The following is a 5,528-nucleotide window of genomic DNA, read 5'->3' as shown; positions in this document are numbered from 1 at the left end:
AGAGGCATTGGAATGGCATGTCCTTTTAGGTGATCTATTGTAATGCTGGTGCATTATCCTCATTTTACAGATAAAGAAACTTGCCTTCAGGGAGGTTAAATGAATCAACATCTTAACGAGGCTGGATTAGAACCCAAGTCCCTTGACTCCAGGGTCTAGGCCCATGCCTCACCCTGGCCAGAGTTCGTTGTGAGAGAGGACTCAACCGCAGGGGCAAGAGCATTGTGGCACCAGGGACCTGGAGGGGAAGTGGTAACAGGCACGGAAGGCCAGACCTCCTCACGCTCACTCATCTGTGAGAAAGTACAAAAGCAAGAGAAAGCTGGCTTGGGGGTGGCACTCAACAGGTGCTCTGAGTGGCACCCAGGGCCAGGTCCTGGGAGAGGACAGAAAACAATTGGGACTCCTCAGCCCCCGGCAACTCCCGGTGCCCAGTCACCCACAACACAACCGTGAGTAGCTTCTTTTGTTGTTTATTTTAGGCTTCTTCCTCATTCCACAAAACCTGTATGCTCTTTTGTTTTTTGTTTGTTTGTTTGTTTGTTTTTGAGACAGAGTTTTGCTCTGTTGACCAGGCTAAAGTACAGTGGCGGGATCTCGGCTCACTGCAACCTACACCTCCCAGGTTCAAGCGATTCTCCTGCCTCAGCCTCCCGTGGAGCTGGGATTACAGGTGTGCACTATCATGCCCGGCTAATTTTTGTATTTTTAGTAGAGACAGGGTTTCACCATATTGGCCAGGCTGGTCTGGAACTCCCGACTTCAGGTGATCCGCCCACCTTGGCCTCCCAAAGTGCTGGGATTACAGGTGTGAGCCACTGCGCCTGGCCAAAACCCGTATTCTTACCTTATCCCTTCCCTCCAGAGACACAAGAAGCCAGGTGGGCCTGTCTGGGGCAGGGGATAGATGTCATTTCAGGATACCTGGGGTTGTGGAGGACCATTTGCAGGAATGCTCAGGGCTGGCATCCTTCCCCTAGGACCAAGAATCAGGACTTTGGCTTTCGTTTCATTATGGAGACAAGAATCACACACACACACACACAGATGGACTTACTGTGTGCCAGGTGCTGCCCTGAGAGCCTTTAGTAGTTTGATTTATTTAATCCTCACAACAGCTGTATGCAGTAGGTGCTATCACTATGGCCCACTTGATAGGTGGAGGCTAGGTGACTTACCTGAAATCACGCGGGCATTGAATGAGAGCATTGGCTTGAGCCTAGGCACTCTGGCTTCGAGGCCCACCCTTCAGCCACCAGGCTATCCTGCCTTACAAGGTGTGGACTGTAGCAGTAGATGGGGGCCAGGAAAGGACAAGGGCTGGCAGAGGCCTTTGAGATGACCAGATGAGTCCCGTGCTCTCATTTTATAGATGGGGAGACCACGAGGTGGTGTTAGGGGCACACTGGACTCAGGAGGCCACGGGTCTGTTTTGGAGTAAGTTCTGCTCAGCAGAGGGAAGAGCAATATTTTCCAGTGTGCCCTGGGGTCAGCGTCCAGGTCTGAATCCCAGCTCTGCCACTGGTAGCTCAATGGCCTCAGGCAAATCACTCATTTCTTTACCGCTCAGCTTCCTCTTCTGACAAATACAGGCCTGAGACGGTCACTCATAGGCTTGTTGCCAGGGTCGACTGTCTGATGCGAGCACAGGGAGGGCAGCGGCACAGGGCTCAGAAATGGCTGTGGTGGAGAGTTTGATCTTCACCCCATCTGCTCTTGCTGTGGATTTGAGATGAGGATAAAATGAGGCCTGGCTGCTTTTCCCTCGAATGAGTGACAAGTAGACACGTTGGCAGCATGAAAGCCAGGATGGTGGCTGGGGAGAAGTTCAGGGAGACCTCAGGAGGTGGAGTCCCAATAATCCTGGCCCCAGCTCTTTTAACCACATTGTGGCTTACCAGAAAGACCCCAGGCAGGTGAAGCGTATTCTTTACCCTTTCGCCGGCTAAGGCCAGGCTAAGGCAGTGAAGACGGGAAAATGGCAGCCTGGCTCAGTCAAGCAGAGCCCTCCAGTGCCAGCCCCATCGCTTGCCTCCTCATTTTACAGTACCAGTCACTCTTACTGCATGCCCTCAGGTGTGCATAAAATGGTCTTTTCTTTATTCAGATTAAATAACATTCAATAGGACTCTGAGCCTCATCCTATTGGGCTAGGAGGAAATGAAATGTCCAAGTGCACTGAGTTTCCCTCACTCCCACCCCCAGCCACGCACATTGACCCAGAGGACACACAGAACATAAGCGTGACGGAGGCTCCTGGGTCCTCCTATGATAGATGCCCATTGCCCAAATGGGCTTGACTGTCTGAAGTCCAGCCTTGCCCACTTCCCTGGCATGCTGGAGTCCAGATTCTTTGTAAGACCTGAAACCACTGTGTCTCATTTTGACATCCAGGATCACCCAGTGACTTCCCCAAGAGGTCCCACCATCTCTCCAGAAAGCAGAGTCCAGGTGCCCATGACCTCTGGTCCCCTCCCAGCCAAGGACAATCTCTCCTCTCCCCTTGGCTGTGGATGGCAGATGGACACTCTTCTCTCCCCACCTGCCACCCATGTGGCCTAACCTTCTCACTGCGCTCAGGTTCTCAGGAAAAGACAGGAAGACGGGTTGTCTTCAAATAGCTTCTGCTTCCTATTCTCACCCCTGAAAAAAGTCCCCAAGCCGTAAGACACAAAGGGCACTCTGAAAAGAGACAGGCAGCCCTATCTTACAGATGAGAAAAACCAAGACTCAGCAGCAGTGTTGACTTGCTCAGTGTCACATAGCCAAGGAATAGCAGAGCCAGTGTGAGCAGAATCCCGCGCTGTGGGTTCAGAGCGTGTGCTATCAATCACGTGGAATCACATGGAAACCCAAGTCTCCCTCATCAATTACTCAGGCGACCTGGCGCAAGTCACATCACCTTTCTGAACCTCAGTTTCTTCAACTCTAAAAATGATGCTATCATAGCACTCCCAACCTGCCTCAAAGGGGCTCTTGTTTTGTTTGTCTGTTTCTTTCTTTATTTTCTTTCTTTCTTTTTTTTTCTTTCTTTTTTTTTTGAGACAGTGTTTTGCTCTTGTTGCCCCGGCTGGAGTGTAACGGCGCGATCTCGGCTCACCACAACCTCTGCCTCCTGGGTTCAAGCGATTCTCCTGCCTCAGCCTCCCAAGTAGCTGGGATTACAGGCATGTACCATCATGCCCAGCTAATTTTGTATTTTTAGTAGAGATGGGGTTTCTGCATGTTGGCCAGGCTGGTCTCGAACTCCCGACCTCAGGTGATCCACTCTTGTTTTTTTCTTAAGCGAACATTGATGAAGCATTTATTACACATTTGAGCTCTGTGACCGTTCCTCATTCAGTCCTCACCACAGCCTAGGAGGGGGCTGCTATCACTAACCACGTTTGCAAGGTGAGAAACTGAAGCTCACACAAGCTTAAGACCTGTCCAAGGGGCCGGTGGCTCACACCTGTAATCTTGGCACTTTGGGAGGCCCAAGCAGGAGGATAGCTTGAGCTCAGCAGTTCAAGACCAGTCTAGGAAACACAGTGAGACCCTCTCTCTACAAAAAAAAAAAAAAAAAAATTAAAAAATTAGCCAGGTGTGGTGGCACATGCCTGTGGTCCCAGCTACTCAGGAGGCTGAGGTGGAAGGATTGTTTAAGCCCGGGAGATTGAGGCTGCAGTGAGCTATTATTGCCTGGGCAATTGAGCAAGTTCCTGTCTCAAAAAAAAAAAAAAAAAAGGAAAAAAAAGAAAGAGAGAGACTTGTCCATGGTCCCACAACTGGTGGTAATGGCAAAGCTGAGACTCAAGTCCAGGTCAATCTGGATCCAGAACCGAGCCATATTGTGGTGGGAATCTAACAGGAGGACGGGAGTGGAAATGCTTCTAGGTACGGAGATGCAGTGCCGGCTCGGGGAATCATCACCAGGGCTGTCGTTACTGTGTCGCTTGCCGGGCTGTGTTTCAGATGCCATCACGTGGACAACCTGAGAACCTGTGCTGGGGAGGAAACTGGGGGGATATCATATGAATATGGCTGGCTTCTCTCCCCGCACCCCAAACTGAGCAGTCCAATCCAGTCCTGCCAGGTGTCCACGCTGTGCCAAGACCCTGAGGCTCTAGCCCTTGGCCCAGGTGACTTCCTGTTTTCAGGATGATTTCTGACAGAACTTCCCTGCCTGTGCTTAGGCATTATCTTATGTAATCCTCACCTCGGTCCTAGAAAGACACTTCTCTTTCTCTCCCCAAGCTATAAACCAGGACGCTGAAGTCTCGGGAGAGGGCATAGTGGGAACCCATGCACAGCCAAGGCTCTCAGCCCCCAGCTACGCTGCAGGGACCACCAGAAGAGTAAGATCAGGTCTCAGCCTTCTTCCAGCAGAACCCAGAACAGTGTAAAACTGTTCTCTTTTCCCTCCATCTCCTGGGGAGAGAAAGGATGTACTCAGTCCTCACTCCATGCAGCAAAGACCTCAAATGCCAAGGAGAGACAATGACAGACAAGGGCAGATTAATGGGGGAGGAACTGCATAGTGGAGACAGGGCCAAGCAGGGAGGAAAGGATTCCCCAGCAGGCGAGGAAGTGAAGGCTGCTGGGGCCCCATCCAGTTGGGGAGGATGTGGGTGAGCCCATGAGCAGAGGTGACTTCGTGGTTCGGTGTCCCGTGAGCTTCACGGCTTCTCCTCCCCTCCCCCACGTGCTCCCACTGCCCAGAGAGGAGGTCTCTGATCTTCTGCTCATACAGTGAGTCAAAGACAGCTTTTCCCACTCCCCCACCCCCACCACCCCACCCATCTCTCAGCGGCTCCCTTGCCTCCCTAGAGGTTGAGGCCACCCATAAGTTCCTCTTTGAGAGCCACAGCTGCGTTCACAGTGTTGCCTCCATCCAAATTCATTGAGTTTGTCCTCTGTTCCTCTCCCTGGGTCTGTTTGGGTCCTGGAGACTCTGATGGAGCTGGGAGCTGGGCAATAGAGCCCATGGAGAGCAAGGGAGGAGCCAGAGGCTGCTTCCCGGACCTTCTGTAGCCCTCCCTCCCTTCCAATGGGCCCATTTGACAGATGAGGCCACCAAGGCTTAGACACAACAGGCAGAGACAGGAGTCAAACCCAAGTCTGTCTTCCCACTACTTTCTACCAGTTTTTCCCACCAGGCAAGGATATGTTCCAGAAGGTTCACATCATTAGAAGGTCTTGATGCCTGTTTCCATTTTTAAAAAATTAGTGAATAATTATTGTAATGTTTAAAAGATATTTTTCTCAATGTGAGATCTTCCTAGGGTAAGTGGAAGAATCAAATCCAGCAGTTATAGCCAGGCATCGCTTGAGCCCAGGAATTCAAGGCTGCAGTGAGCTGAGATTGTGCTACTGCACTCTAGCCTGGGTGACAGAGCAAGATCCCTATCTCCAAATAAATATTTAAAAAGGGATAATTGGCCAGGCATGGTGGTTCATGCCTGTAATCCCAGCATTTTGGGAGGCCCAGGTGGACAAATCATGAGGTCAGGATATCAAGACCATGCTGGCCAACATGGTGAAACCCC

At 51.2% G+C, this 5,528-nt stretch overlaps 1 protein-coding gene across 1 annotated transcript in view; it reads left to right on the top strand.

Moving 5' to 3' along the window:
* The first annotated feature begins 322 nt into the window (after nt 1-322).
* Nucleotides 323-5,528, top strand: part of CNR2 (cannabinoid receptor 2 (macrophage)) — a 53,508-nt gene continuing 48,302 nt past the window's right edge. Inside the window, exon 1 of the mRNA XM_011945584.1 lies at nt 323-452. The gene's annotated coding sequence lies outside the window, so the exon portion shown is untranslated. The remainder of the gene's footprint in view (nt 453-5,528) is intronic.

Source organism: Colobus angolensis, unplaced genomic scaffold (assembly GCF_000951035.1).
Source record: "Colobus angolensis palliatus isolate OR3802 unplaced genomic scaffold, Cang.pa_1.0 Scaffold240, whole genome shotgun sequence".
In the NCBI taxonomy this organism is placed as follows: domain Eukaryota; kingdom Metazoa; phylum Chordata; class Mammalia; order Primates; family Cercopithecidae; genus Colobus; species Colobus angolensis.
This window is presented reverse-complemented; position numbering and strand designations above follow the sequence as displayed.